At 44.8% G+C, this 15,991-nt stretch overlaps 2 non-coding genes and 2 pseudogenes across 2 annotated transcripts; all 4 read right to left on the minus strand.

Moving 5' to 3' along the window:
• Positions 1–6,929: 6,929 nt before the first annotated feature.
• LOC132129835 (U1 spliceosomal RNA) lies at positions 6,930–7,093 on the minus strand. The gene has a single exon (XR_009428609.1). It is a non-coding gene; the product is annotated as a U1 spliceosomal RNA (small nuclear RNA).
• Positions 7,094–7,444: 351 nt separating this feature from the next.
• On the minus strand, positions 7,445–7,621 carry LOC132129856 (U2 spliceosomal RNA; annotated as a pseudogene).
• A 6,474-nt stretch (positions 7,622–14,095) lies between these two features.
• LOC132129836 (U1 spliceosomal RNA) lies at positions 14,096–14,260 on the minus strand. The gene has a single exon (XR_009428610.1). It is a non-coding gene; the product is annotated as a U1 spliceosomal RNA (small nuclear RNA).
• A 351-nt stretch (positions 14,261–14,611) lies between these two features.
• LOC132129849 (U2 spliceosomal RNA) lies at positions 14,612–14,785 on the minus strand (annotated as a pseudogene).
• Positions 14,786–15,991: the final 1,206 nt, after the last annotated feature.

The raw sequence follows: 15,991 nt of genomic DNA on the forward strand, positions 1-15,991 counted from the left end.
TGAGGAGTCCAGGGCCCACTGGGAGGGCATCAACCCCACTCCGAAATTAATAAATAATGTGTCCTCAAAGATTTTTAGAATAAAAATTTTTATTTCATATATGTCAGCTGGCCAGACCAATCTGGCCAGCTTGATGTTTTTGGACAACAGGGCAAAGGTCCGGTCCTGGCTGTCTTTTTTAAGGAAATGCAACATTGCAGAGCCAACTGTGCACCATTACCTAAAAAATGTGGCACAGTTCCTCAAATATCTTAATGAGACCCCGCCGCCCACATGCCGGCTCTCCCGTGTGGCTTTCATTGGGATTAGGAGGGAAATCCAGAACTTGACCCGCCCAGTAAAGCGCAGCGTGGCAGTCCACGAGCTGGCTGTAAAACAAGCCAAGGAGGCCCGCCTGATCCCTAAAGCCACACTGCGAGCTTGCCGGGACTCTGCCAAAAAAATTTTTTCTGAGATTCTGGGTAAGTTTTTGAATCCTTTCTCCTCTCATTATTTGGCGATCAATGTGATCCTTTATGCATCTCTTTTTTTCTGTGAAGATCGTCTGAAGACTAGTCCTGAGAAAAAGGACCAATGGTCTTTTTATGGACACCTCACCACTTACTGGGCCAGCATTTATGGTCACCGTGGAGGGGTGTTCCAAAATGTAACAATTAAAGAGGTGGAGGATGCCCGTGCGACAGCTACAGAAGGCCACTTTGTCATTAATGTGAGTGGTTCTCTTTCTCTCTGTCTCTCGTTGTCCACATGGTTTTCTTTAAAATAAAACTCAGCTTATGCCACTTCTCACTGTTTCTAAAGATATCAGCCCACAAGACCAACCAGGCCTTTGGTGCAGCCCAGCTGGCCCTGGACCAGGAGGAGTATGGGTGGCTTGAGGAATTCCTTTCACTCCGGTCCAACTTGGTAGGGGGACGAGTTGCAAACTATTTCTTCTTTACCTCAAAGGCCAGCTCCTGCAAAAACTTGAACAAGTATTTTCAGGATGCGTGGGCGAGCATGGGGTTACCAGGCACACCCACATTTACTGATGTGAGGACTGCCATCGCCACCCATGTAAGCATTCCTGTACTTGTCCCGGCTTTATGAGTTTCTGGTGTGTTTTTTTCTAACTCTTTGCCTATGCTGTTCTCTCTCCAAAAAGGCAAAGAACACTCACTGCCCGGAAGATAGGCACAAAGTGGCACAGTTCATGTGCCACGACACCACCACAGCTGACAGGTTTTATGCCCTCAACCTTAATGCAAAGCAGGCAGCAGAACACCGTCGCCTCTTTGATACAGCTGTGGTGGGTGAGGAAGCTGATAGTCCAAGGCAGCAAGGTGCCAAGAGAAGAAAGACGACAAAACCCCACAAGATGCCAGCTGAGGAAAAGTCCTCATCCACCAGCCCAACGCTCTCCGACAGCCCTCCCGATGCCGAAGAAGGCCAGAAGTCTGGGAAATCTGCTTCAGTCAGTACAATTTCCCATGGATTGGTTTAACTGTTTGTGACAAGTAGACATGTTCACTAACACTCTGCCTTTCTTATTATTTCTATAAGGAAAGAAGCACATTAATGAAGATGGTCCTCAGACGCAGACTGATGGTGAAGAACTCCCCACTTAAATCACCACAGGAAATAGCGTCTAAAAAGCTGGTGCAGCAAGTAAAAAAAGAGACTGGAGAAATTTTAAAAAAAATCCCGTAAATAATTTATGTAGCTATTTAAATTTTTGTTTTGATGTTTTTTATGATAATTGTTCTACTCCTTTTATTTCTACGATAAAAAAGTAAGGTTATCTTTTTATTTGTTTTGATAGCCTGTTCCATTTTTCTTTTTTCTTTTTTTTGTAAATAGTTATAGTTAAGGTTAATATCAGTTTGCTCTGAATCTTTCTGAACATGTTTATTTATTTATTTTATTTTTCTTATATAATGCATGTTTCCTATTATACTTTTTATATATTGTGTTTTTTTGTACAGAACTTTGAGGCATTTTTGATTTTGACTTTACAATGTCTGCAAAACAAAAAGTTCAATAAATATTTGAAATTGAATTAAGGTGTCATTACTTTACACACACTCACACACACTCACACACACACACACACACACACACACACACACACAAATATATATTACATGTAATAAAAATAATTTAAACATATTTATATATTGTGTGTGTAAATAAAAAGGTATATGTAATGAATACATAATAAATATATAGTATTTCTATACATAAAATGTTTAATAAAAACATATTTTACTATATTTTGAATAACTTGAAATTAGGATGTTTTCACATAAATACACTTCTATTTCAAATGTATTCAGGCCGATCATCATAACCAGTTAAACTGATTATTAGACTAGAAGTTGAATGAGAAATAGACTGAAATAGTGAAATGTATTGTTTATTAGACTAGAAAAGGAATGAGAAATAGACTGGTAAGTGACCAAGGAAATAGTACTTTTTGTAGTTTATTAGACTAAAAGTTTTGAATAAGAAATAGACTGGCAAGGGATCAAGGAAATAGTGCCATATGTAGTTTATTAGACTATAAAATTAATGAGAAATAGACTGGCAAGTGATCCATGAAATAGTGCCATATGTTTTCACATTAATACACTTCTATTTCAAATTTATTCAGGCCGATCATCATCACCAGTTAAACTGATTATTAAACTAGAAGTTGAATGAGAAATAGACTGAAATAGTGAAATGTATTGTTTATTAGACTAGAAAAGGAATGAGAAATAGACTGGTAAGTGACCAAGGAAACAGTACTTTTTGTAGTTTATTGGACTAAAAGTTTTGAATAAGAAATAGACTGGCAAGTGATCAAGGAAATAGTGCCATATGTAGTTTATTAGACTATGAAATGAATGAGAAATAGACTGGCAAGTGATCCATGAAATAGTGCCATATGTTTTCACATTAATACACTTCTATTTCAAATGTATTCAGGCCGATCATCATAACCAGGTAAACTGATTATTAGACTAGAAGTTGAATGAGAAATAGACTGAAATAGTGAAATGTATTGTTTATTAGACTAGAAAAGGAATGAGAAATAGTCTGGTACGTGACCAAGGACATAGTACTTTTTGTAGCTTATTAGACTAAAAGTTTGAATAAGAAATACACTGGCAAGTGATCAAGGAAATAGTGCCATATGTAGTTTATTAGACTATGAAATGAATGAGAAATAGACTGGCAAGTGATCCATGAAATAGTGCCATATGTTTTCACATTAATACACTTCTATTTCAAATGTATTCAGGCCGATCATCATAACCAGTTAAACTGATTATTAGACTAGAAGTTGAATGAGAAATAGACTGATATAGTGAAATGTATTGTTAATTAGACTAGAAAAGGAATGAGAAATAGACTGGTAAGTGACCAAGGAAATAGTACTTTTTGTAGTTTATTAGACTAAAAGTTTTGAATAAGAAATAGACTGGCAAGTGATCCATGAAATAGTGCCATATGTTTTCACATTAATACACTTCTATTTCAATCTTATTCAGGCCGATCATCATCACCAGTTAAACTGATTATTAGACTAGAAGTTGAATGAGAAATAGACTGAAATAGTGAAATGTATTGTTTATTAGACTAGAAAAGGAATGAGAAATAGACTGGTAAGTGACCAAGGAAATAGTACTTTTTGTAGTTTATTAGACTAAAAGTTTTGAATGAGAAATAGACTGGCAAGTGATCAAGGAAATAGTGCCATATGTAGTTTATTAGACTAGAAAATTAATGAGAAATAGACTGGCAAGTGATCCATGAAATAGTGCCATAGGTAGTTCATTAGACTATGAGTGGAATGAGAAATTGACTGGTCAGTGACCAAGGAAATAGTCCCATTTGAAGTTGTTTGGACTAAAAGTGGAATGAGAAATAGACTGCAAAGTGTGCACTCTTGTTTTATAAAACGTATTTTACAATACATTATGGATAAATTGGAATTAGGAAGATTTCAAATAAAGTAACTGTTAAGTGACAAATGAAATAGCCCCATGTGTAGTTCATTAGACTAGAAGTGATTTGAGAAATAGACTGACAATAAAAAATATTGCTATTTAATATACTGCAAGACTTGCAACATTTGTGGTGCAAATTAACCAAAATCCAACAGTTTTTTCTATGCATATTTCTACAGTATTATGGGATAAAACTTACAAAAATGGATTCCTCTGAGTGCCCTGAGTACAGTACAACTGTTTTCTCTAGGCCTCATAAAAAAAAATTTCTTCCGACTTCCAACCCCCTCGAGCTGCCTTCTCTAGCCGGGGAGGGTGCACCCTGGCCGGCATGGATGAGTAGGTGCGAGGGGGGTGGATGGTACTATTTTCTTGCTAATATCTCCGCGAAGCGGTGGACCCCGGGGCTGAAATTACCTACCGTATGCGACCACCCTCGAGTTCCTGGGTGGTCCGGTTCCTGAGTTATAACGGTTCAAATCCCACATTTTGGGGGGCCGTAACTCGGACGCCCGGGGTCATAGGAACATGGGGCTGGTGTCGTCGGATAGAGCTCCCAAAGGTCTAATTTTGACCAGAGTTTGGTGTTGTTTCCCTTCTTTCCGAGTGAGTTATGGCCGGTCAAATTTTGGGACTTTTTGCATTTGCGGGTCCATATCTCTGGCCCCCGGGGGTCTATCGACTTGGGGGAGGTGGCTTCAGAGAGGGCCCTTCGAGGGCTATCAAGTCACCAAGTTTCAAGTCGCTAGAACTCTTCCTTCCATTTGACTATCAAAAATGTGGGGAGCCATAACTCCGCCCCCGGGTAGTTATGGATGGGGGGGCAGCGGTGTTCGGTAGGCCTTCTGGAGTTCTTACTCTGACCCGAGTTTGGTGCAGTTTGGCCCCGTTTTGGCGGAGTTACAGCTTGGCAAAGTCTGTGACATTTTGGTTAACATTCACCACAATTTTGGATATGTCCGCAAATGTTCCGGATGTGATCCGTGGTCATTCCGTGAATATAATGGTCAAATGGACAAATAGTGGGTTCGTGGGACCCAGGGTGGGGGTCCGCAAGTGGTCCGCAGATGATCCGCAGTCATTGTGTGAACATAATGGTCAAATGGACAAATAGTGGGTTCGTGGGACCCAGGGTGGGGGTCCGCAAGTGGTCCGCAGATGATCCGCAGTCATTGTGTGAATATAATGGTCAAATGGACATATACGGGGTTCGTGGGACCCAGGGTGGGGGTCCGCAAGGGGTCTGCAGATGATCCGCAGTCATTGTGTGAATATAATGGTCAAATGGACAAATAATGGGTTCGTGGGACCCGGGTTGGGGGTCCGACGGGGGTCCGCATCGGTTCCGTGGTCATTCTGTAACTTTAAAGGTCAAATGGACAAATATAGGTTTCGTGGGCAAAAAAATCGTACACCCCCCATTCGGGTAAATGCCACTGTTTTAAACCTGAGGTGTACTGCTCCGTGCGCCACCCTGTGGAGAAGTGCTGAATGGCATGTAGGGGCCTCAAATCTGGGTGGGCTTCCGCGGGGCCCCTCGGGGGTCCAGATCCTCCTGCGCCGGTCAGGGGTCTCCCGTGGGCCGGCGCGGTCCGGCAGACATCGACGCCGCGTCCGTCAAAAATTTTTTGGGGTCAGCGCGCAGGTCCCCTTAACCCACGTACATGAGCCCTCAAACTTATACCTGAATGGACGCTCCAAAAAAAAAGGACTTTCTGGAGAAGTCATGACGTGACATCCCTAGGAGCTTGCCATTCACCTCTTTAAAACAAAAGCGCACGCTGTGGTGCCTCCGCACGCCGGCACGGGCAGCCGACATGATGGAGGCACCAACAGCCTAGAAACTTAAAACAACAATAAATACAATAATAAATAACCAAATAATTAATTAAAAGACCTTACCTTAAAACGTGTTGGAGCCCGAAGCAGCAGAGTTCAATGTACCTCTCGAAGTTGTGTGACTCAAGATATAAAAAGATCTCGAGTCAGGAAACCTCCAAGAGGCGATCGCAGTCTAAACCGTCTGACAAGGTACGTGATCTTAGCCAAAAGGCCGAGAAGCGATGCCGCTAAGACGCAGCGGGCAGGAAGCCGGACACGGCGATGCCCATCTCGGCTTTGGTAAGTCTGGGGGACCTAAAAATGCTGGGGGATGGTAGTACCCTCCCCTGTGTGCAACGTCACCGGGACTCGTCACGCTCGGCCTGACGCTGGCACTGCAGCGACGGAAAGTACGGCATCGCTCGTAACTCCCAAACGGTTCGTCGCAGAGCCACGTGCCTTATGTAATGGGAATCCTTGGCTCGAGCCGAACCAGACGCAGGTCTCAGATTGGCTCGTCGCTCTGACAAAATTTTCGGGTATTTGGGATTTTGTCGAAAACCTTCTTTTGCAACCTAGCGCCAGGTATTTGGCCCAGTCCCACCCAAAGCAGCACAGAAAGCTTCTCTGGAGTCTGCCTGTCAATAATCATCCCAAAAAAGTGGAAATTTCCATTCACCTTGGCGAGGGGACCTCAAAACGTGCTAACGTGGCGTGTCCGAGATGGCTCGAATGGCTATAACTCCAGGAAGGAATGAGATCCCTTCACCCAAATCGGCACACCTGTGCAGGGGCTCAGTCAGAAGCAAGGTGAAAAAGGGCGCTGCGACAGGCCACTCGGTGGCGCTGTAAGCGACAACAAAATTAATACCAATTGAAAAAGGACAACCAAACAACATGGAGACAGCTACAGCTAGGCTGCAGTCAGTCCAATGGACTTTCAAAGTAAGGTCTGTGCTATATTCGAACTGAACCACCCACCAGGGTCCGATTTTTCAAGAGCGTAAAAATCGGTGAAAGCGTTGTTTCACAGGCGCACAACACATACCTCGCATGTGACAGAACTCCCCATTCTGAAACGCAAAAAAAAAAAAAACCTGGAAAAAACCTTCTGCTTTGTTTCACCAACAATTTCAGGGGAGAGCACGAACGCAGTCCCCCACTACCATAAATTATGCAGTCGAGATTCCCGCATTTGGGGAATTCGCAGGGGTCAGCATGGCCGGAGTGCAATGGGCAAGCCTCGCCCTGGGTGAACCGCCTTCTTGATCATGGTGTCTCCCCTGCCAGGTTAGTATGAAGGCCCAGGCGGTCAGCCAGAGGTACGATTTGCGTCTCTACCGTCCACACCAACGGTTAGCCCCCCTCCAGGAAAGGAAGGACGGGTGCCTTCCATTACTGGCCTGGAAACTGCCAAGCTCATGGGCCGGTGCTTCCCAACGCCGGTTTTAGATGACTCTCTTTAACCAAACACACCTGATTCGATGCATCACCTCGTCTGTGAAAGACCTCAGGTGGGTGCATCGTTCGTGGAAGAGTCCAAGACCCCAGGAGGGCGCATCAGGAAAAAAGTTCGCAATACACCACAGCATGGCAGATCTCATTCCTTGTTCTGCTATTCGACACAATAAACGGCAATCCCCAAAAAGGGAAAGCACACCGTTCCTGGAGAAACTGCAATACCAGGCCGATCCTTGGAGTGGACGGAGCAAGCCCCGGCTCCAGCTCCGTGATCTAAAAATCCATTTAATATGTAGTCCCCGGATGGGGGACGTATCAGATATTAAACTGATAAGAACAGATTTTTTTTCTTTCAAAAAAGTTTTATTGTCACGAGTTACATTTTTTCCACTTGCATTTTTACTTTCACACACATTTTTCTTTTCAAGCACACATTAAAACAAGCCATATAATATATAATAAATACACATGGTAAAATGAAAGAAACAATCATTGTTAAAAAACATTTGATTAAAACCACAGTGTTTTGCTTGTTTTTAAAAGGCCATATTTGGGGTGTGTTTAAAAGGTGCGATTGGTTTCAAAAGTAAAATACATATTTAAAAAAGCAAACAAGCCTCATATGCATGTTAATAAAACCAATTTTATTGATAAAACACAATAAAAACCAATTTATTGGATAAAAACCAATAAAAAAAAACATCTGTTGTGCAAGACCGGGGGTGAGTCCTTATCAAGTCGGTCTTCACCCCACTCTCCAGAACAGGGACATGAGATGCTACTTTACGGGCTCAGCGGAGATCCCCTCTCCTCCGGCCCGCTGGCCCGCTGTTCCCGTAGCCAGAATGGTGAGGGTGCATCTACGGGCAGCCAGGGTCGGTGCCTGCCGGGACCCTCTCTGTGCGACCCCGGCCCCCCCGTCCGAATATCGTCGTCCGGTACCCCTGCAGCATTGATGTTACCTTTAGCTCGCATGCATGGAGGGTTACCGTAACGCGCTTCCCCACCAGCAGGTTTCTGGTGGCCCAGATGGCATCCTTGATGACGTTGAGGGTGAGCTAGAGCGAGGTAAATTTCTGTGCCGTCAAGTCCTTCAAGCCCCGGCCCACCCCAAGGATGGCAAGCTGGTACCCGAACTGGGCCCCACCTGCTGGTAGGCACGGGAAATACAGGGGGCCGGTCTTGGCCCACAGGACCCGCGCAGTGCTGCAGTCCCAGAGCAGGTGGTGGACGGTCTCCGGGGAATTGCAGCCGGACCGAGGGCAGATGGGGTTTTTGGCCATGCCTCTGGAGTGCATAACCGCCCTGACCGGGAGGATCTCATGAGCCACCATCCACGATAAGTCCTTGTGCCTTTTCTGGAGAGCAGGGTGAGCCGCATTCCGCCAAACTTGTTTGGCCTCACTTAGTGTGAGGCCCGGAACTGGACTCACCGGTTCCCGGTCCTGCACAACAGAAATGAGAGACTTGTGTTTAGTTAAAATGGTGACATCTTCCCTCTCTAAAAGGTATTTCTTTAAAAACTTTTTTATAAAACTGTACTCTTTAGGCAAGTTAAAAGACACTGGGGTTTTCAAATCTACTGGTAAAATTTTCAAAGTTCTTAGGTAAGACCCCATCCAAAATCGCGCCATTGCAGCCGTCTTGTTTTCTTTGGATGGGGTCATGGCATAACTGATGTGCAGGGCGGTGAAGCAGCTGCCTAAAAACAGGTGGGGGTCTGGGAGGCCTTTTCCACCGTTCTCTGGCCTTTTCTTGACTGTCTCCCTCTTCAGGCGCTCCCACTTGGACCCCCACAGGAAGTAAAACACCGCCCTCTCCAGTTTCACCAGGAACTGCCGAGGGGGGCTAAAAACAGAACAAACAAGTAAAATCAGAGGTAAAATCACAGATTTAAAAATTAAAATTTTACCTTCAATCGTCAACTGTCTTAGTCCCCAAAACTCTAGTCTTTTCCTAACTTTCCCTAGCAAGTCAGTCCAGCTTTCCCGTCCTCCACCCTCTTTATCAAATTTAACACCTAAAATTTTAAAATCGTTGTCTTTAAAAACCAAATCAAGTCCTCCTGTGTCCACGTCCCCCCACGGCCCGAAGAGCTGGGCCTCAGACTTGTTTCTATTGAGTTTGGCGCCCGAGGCCCGACCGTACCAGTCAGTCAAGTCCAGTGCTCTTCGTATAGATAAAATGTCTGTGGTTAAAAGAGTAACATCGTCCATGTATAAGGCACAAGTCGCTGTCAGTCCACCCGTCCCAGGAACGTCCAGTCCTTTGATCCATTTATCCTTTCTCAAGATCTGTGCCAGTGGCTCGATACAAGCCACAAACAGGAGAGGAGATAAAGGACATCCCTGACGGACACCACTGTGTATGTTCACAGTTTTGGAAAGATGCCCGTTTACAAGGAATTTGCTGACTAGTCCCTTGTACAGCAGTCCCACCCAGGCTACAAACCTCTTTGGAAAACCCATTTTTTGCAGTACCTGAAAAAGGTACTGGTGCGAGACTCGGTCAAATGCTTTTTCAAAGTCTAAATTTAGGACTACTAGCCGAATATTTCTGTCTCTCGCATAACAGATGGCGTCTCTGATCAGCACTAGGCTGTCTGTTATCTTTCTTCCGGGCACAGAACAAGCTTGATCCGGGTGAATCACGTCCTCTAAAGCCATTGACATGCGTGTTGCTAAAATTTTGCTAAAAAGTTTATAATCAAAATTTAAAAGTGTTATGGGTCTCCAGTTTTTTAAGTCAGTCCGGTCACCTTTTTGTGAAGTAAAGAAACTATCCCTATTCTAAAACTGTCTGGAAGTCTGTCGAGGGTCTCAAACTCTTTAAAAACTGTCAAAAGCTCTTGTCCTAAAATGTCCCAAAATGTTAGATAAAACTCTAGGGGAAGTCCATCCACTCCTGGGGACTTCCCCTTCTTAAAACCTCCAAGAGCTTTTTGGATTTCTAAGATGTTAAAATCTTGGGTTAAAATCTCATTTTGACAGTCAACCCTTTCCTCAATAAAATTTAAAACTTCTTTTGCAGTGTCAAAGTGTGCCTTTTTAAAACTATATAATGCCCCATAAAATTTTTCCACATCCTCTAAAATCTCTTTTGTTGTGTTAACCTCCCTATCCCCTGTTTTAACCCTGGTTAACCCCCCACCCCTTGTTATTATTTTCTTAAAAAAATATCTGGTACACTTTTCGCCTTGTTCTATTTCTCTCTCTTTACTTCTTAAAAGGACCCCTTTACTTTCTATATTGGCTAAAACTGACATTTCTTTTTTTACTTCCTGAATTTCCTCGTTAAAATCAAAACCATTATTTAAAAGATTAAAATACCTTTGTAGTCTTTTCTGGAACCCCAACATGCGTTTCTTTTCCCTACTCTTCTTTTCTTTCCCTATCTTTCTAAAAAACTGTCTTGTCCGGTCCTTTACCATCTCCCACCACTGTGCACGTGTATCGTAAAAGTCTTGGAGGTTCTGCCATTGGCTGAACTGTTCCCTATATTCTAAAACTATATCCTTGTCTTCCAACAGGGAACAGTTCAGCTTCCACAGCCCTCCCCCTACCGTCACACCCATGGGCAGTGAAAGGGTGCAAGACAGCATCATGTGATCAGAGAAAAAGAGGAGGGTTAATGTAGCATCGGTCGGCGGGCAGTCCCTTGTAAAAACATAGTCGATTCGAGAGGCTTTGGTACCATCACCACTGAACCAGGTGAAGCCCTCCTCTCTTTGATGCAAAACTTTAAAACAGTCGACTAAATTAAAATCTCTGACTAAACCCTGCAATAAAACCGACGTTTTGTCCACTCTAAAATCCTCCCCTACCCTTTTCCTGTCTGTTTTGGATAAAACACAATTAAAATCCCCTGCTACCATTAGGGGGGCCCTACCTAGCATGTGGGGTTGCAAGTCTTCTAAAAGCTCATATCTTTCATTCTTTTCTGTAAAACCATATACATTAAGAACATTAAAATCCCTGTCTAAAAAGGTCAGATTTACTAAAAGTGCCCGGCCTTGCCTCACCACAGTGCTGCCCTTCACCAAGATGTTAGGATTATTAATTAAAACCGCAACTCTGTCATTTTTGTTAAAATTTGAACCGCTCCATATGGAGGCTCCTGCGGACCATAGCTCCTCCATTTTCTTGTACCTAGTTAAAAAGGGCAGAGAACACTCTTGTAATAAAAACAAATCTGACTTAAAAGATTTTAAAAGGGACAAAATACTCTGTGCTCTAATGGTGGACCTCACACTTCTTACATTGATAGTAGAGATGGTGAGGGCCATGAGCAGTAGGGTTAAAAAGGTATAAGACATTTAAAACAGAAGACAGTAAAAAGACTACAAAGATATTATTAAAATCATGTTATATCTTGTTGCATTTGCCTTTCCTTTTCCTCAGACGAGCTGGGATCAGGAGGGCAAATGCCTGTCGCTTCAGAGGCCACAGAGGAAACCTCTTGTGGCTCCTTTGGCGACGATGCTGTTAGCTTAATGTGCAAAAAGGAAACCTCATTGGGGGATTCTAGGGGCAACATGCGCTCCAGATCTACCGAATCAGAACTATCAAGCTTATATGCTGCCCTAGATTTTTTCTCCTCCGTTACAATCAGAGGAGACCCCGCAGGTCTTTTTTGCACCTGAGCGTTAGGGAGTGAACACTCTGTCTCACTCCCGGTAGATTCCTGCACCCCATCCGAAACTGTTACTAGTGAGGAATTTGTTTTTTCCTCACTTTCCTCTCCTTCCATGACCATTTCCTGTTCCGTTGCCTCCGCCCCTGTAGCCGTCCCACTTCCTCCTTCCTGCCCAATTTCTGAGGCCGGCTGGGAATTTGAAATTCCCGCCAAAACCTCAGGGACCGCCTCCTCTTTCCTTTGTTCATTCGTTTGTTGCCCATGTGGGGCGGCCATTTTGAGCTTGTTGGCAAAACTTTTAGGGCAGTCTCTGTAGAGGTGGTTTGTTTCTCTACAAAGATTGCATCATCTGCCATTGGGACAATCATCAAAACTGTGACCAATTTCTCTACACTTCCCACATACTAACTCCTGGCATGCTTCAGCGAGATGACCAAACCTGCAACACTTCCTGCAGAGTTTGGGCATTCCTTGATAATGTATGTAGCCTCTGTTCTCTCCGAGCACAATCATGGAAGGCAGATGTTTCAGGCCCTGGTAGCCCCCAGCGTCTTCCCATTGTTTAATGGGAATTCGCCAGGAGCATGTCCAAATGCCATCTTCATCTAACACTTTGACAGGCTGGCCTCGAACAGTGCAAAATCTACCCAACCAAACACAAATATCATCTCCAGTCACTGTTTCATTAAACATCCTGACAATCACAGTTTTAAGTGTGTAATCAGAAAGTTTCTCGACAGTGAACATGGAGAACTGGGCTTTAACTGAATCAAACCTTTGCCAAAAGTCATTAAGCAGGGAAGCGGTTTTAAAACTGACATCAAATTCTTTGTTTAAGGGCAGAGTCATCAAACAATTCAGGTCGTCAGATCTAAAAGCTAAGGTCTTTTGGATCAGCTTCCTGGAAAAGTCCATACGGGACATTCCAAGGAGCTTCCCCTCAACCTGCCTGAATAAAAAACGCACGCTGTGGTGCCTCCGCACGCCGGCACGGGCAGCCGACATGATGGAGGCACCAACAGCCTAAAAACTTAAAACAACAATAAATCCATCATGTCGGCTGCCCGTGCCGGCGTGCGGAGGCACCAACAGCCTAAAAACTTAAAACAACAATAAATACAATAATAAATAATCAAATAAATAATTAAAAGACCTTACCTTAAAACTTGTTGGAGCCCGAAGCAGCAGAGTTCAATGTACCTCTCAAAGTTGTGTGACTCAAGATATAAAAAGATCTCGAGTCAGGAAACCTCCAAGAGGCGATCGCAGTCTCAACCGTCCGACAAGATACGTGATCTTAGCCAAAAGGCCGAGAAGCGATGCCGCTAAGACGCAGCGGGGAGGAAGCCGGACACGGCGATGCCCATCTCGGCTTTGGTAAGTCTGGGGGACCTAAAAACGCTGGGGGATGGTAGTACCCTCCCCTGTCTACAACGTCACCGGGCCTCGTCACGCTCGGCCTGACGCTGGCACTGCAGCGACGGAAAGTACGGCATCGCTCGTAACTCCCAAACGGTTCGTCGCAGAGCCACATGCCTTATGTCATGGGAATCCTTGGCTCGAGCCGAACCAGACGCAGGTCTCAGATTGGCTCGTTGCTCTGACGGAATTTTCGGGTATTTGGGATTTTGTCGAAAACCTTCTTTTGCAACCTAGCGCCAGGTATTTGGCCCAGTCCCACCCAAAGCAGCACAGAAAGCTTCTCTGGAGTCTGCCTGTCAATAATCATCCCAAAAAAAGTGGAAATTTCCATTCACCTTGGCGAGGGGACCTCAAAACGTGCTAAGGTGGCTTGTCTAAGATGGCTCGAATGGATATAACTCCAGGAAGGAATGAGATCCCTTCACCCAAATCGGCACACCTGTGCAGGGGCTCAGTCAGAAGCAAGGTGAAAAAGGGAGCTGCGACAGGCCACTCGTTGGCGCTGTAAGCGACAACAAAATTAATACCAATTGAAAAAGGACAACCAAACAACATGGAGACAGCTACAGCTAGGCTGCAGTCAGTCCAATCGACTTTCAAAGTAAGGTCTGTGCTATATTCGAACTGAACCACCCACCAGGGTCCGATTTTTCAAGAGCGTAACTGACTGTGTTTCACAGGCGCACAACACATACCTCGCATGTGACAGAACTCCCCATTCTAAAGAGCAAAAAAAAAAAAACCTGGAAAAAACCTCTTCTGCTTTGTTTCACCAACAATTTCAGGGGAGAGCGCGAACGCAATCCCCCACTACCATAAATTATGCAGTCGAGATTCCCGCATTTGGGGAAACTGCAGGGATCAGCATGGCCCGGAGTGCAATGGGCAAGCCTCGCCCTGGGTGAACCGCCTTCTTGATCATGGTGTCTCCCCTGCCAGGTAAGTATGAAGGCCCAGGCGGTCAGCCAGAGGTACGATTTGCGTCTCTATCATCCACACCAACGGTTAGCCCCCCTCCAGGAAAGGAAGGACGGGTGCCTTCCGTTACTGGCCTGGAAACTGCCAAGCTCATGAGCCGGTGCTTCCCAACGCCGGTTTTAGATGACTCTCTTTAACCAAACACACCTGATTCGATGCATCACCTCGTCTGTGAAAGACCTCAGGTGGGTGCATCGTTCGTGGAAGAGTCCAAGACCCCAGGAGGGCGCATCAGGAAAAAAGTTCACAATACACCACAGCATGGCAGATCTCATTCCTTGTTCTGCTATTCGACACAATAAACGGCAATCCCCAAAAAGGGAAAGCACACCGTTCCTGGAGACACTGCAATACCAGGCCGATGCTTGGAGTGGACGGAGCAAGCCCCGGCTCCAGCTCCGTGATCTAAAAATCCATTTAATATGTAGTCCCCGGATGGGGGACGTATCAGATATTAAACTGATAAGAACAGATTTTTTTTTTCGAAAATGTTTTATTGTCACAATAATCTCTGGTTACATGCACACATTTTTTTTGTTAAAAAACATAGTACATTGGTTGCTTTGGAGACTTTTTTTTTTTTTTTTCAAAACAACTGTTAAATAAGTTGATACAAAAATAAAAACATTTTGTGTGGAGTGTTTGTTTGTGTTGTGTATCTGTAGTGTTAAAAAAACAGTGTTATTAAAATCGAAAGACAGGTTTAAAATGTTTCTCTTCTGTTGTACAAAAACGGGTATGTCCTTTAAAAAAAATAAGAGGTTAAACCATTAACTCTGTTCTTCAAAAATAGTCCCAGAGACTTGACCCTTCTGGCTCAGAGGAGATCCTCTTAAACCGTGGTGCCGCTGCCCCACTTCAGGTGTTTGGGGGCATCTACCGGCAGCCAGGGCTCGTGGCTATGGGGACCTTTCCCGTGAAGCTCTGACCCTCCACATCCGAATGGCGACATGCGGTGTACTCCTGCAGCCTTGATTTAGCCAGCTGGATGGTGGCGTGGAGGGACCCCTGCATGCGCTTCCCTACCAGTAGGTTTCTTGAGGTCCATATGGCGTCTTTGATGCAGATGATGGTGAGCCATAGCTTAGGGGGTGTTTTTGCTGGCATTTCTTCTTGGCTCACCCCTCCTCTTCCCATTGGGTAGTCTAGGACCCCCCCTACTGGCAGGCACGGAATTGCTGTGGGCCAGCTGTTGCCCACAGGTCCCTCACAGCGCTGCACTCCCAGAAGGCGTGCTTCACGGTCTCGGGTGCGCCACATCCGGGCCGTGGGCAGATGGGGTTCTTTGACATGCCTCGGGAGTTTATCACGGCCCTGACCGGGAGGATCTCATGGGCAGCCATCCAAGCCAAGTCTCGGTGTCGGTTGTGAAGAGCTGAGTGGGATACATTCCGCCAAACTTTTTGGGCTTCACCTAGAGTGAGCCCGCGCACTGGACACACTTGTTCCCATTCCTGCACAAGAGAGAGTATGGAGCGATGATTAGTTAAAACGGTCACACTTTCTTTTTCCAAATTGAATTTCTTTAAAAACTTCTTTATGTGGGTGTATGCTGGGGGTTGGTCAAAGGCAACGTCAAAGGTGTTGTCAAGTCAATCTGTAAAATGTTTTGAGTTCTTAAGTAGGACCCCATCCAAAACCGGGTCATGGCTGCTGTTTTGTCTTGTTTGGATGGGGTTCGGGCATGTTTTATATGTAGT

The sequence above is a fragment of the Carassius carassius genome, chromosome 46 (assembly GCF_963082965.1).
Source record: "Carassius carassius chromosome 46, fCarCar2.1, whole genome shotgun sequence".
Taxonomy (NCBI): domain Eukaryota; kingdom Metazoa; phylum Chordata; class Actinopteri; order Cypriniformes; family Cyprinidae; genus Carassius; species Carassius carassius.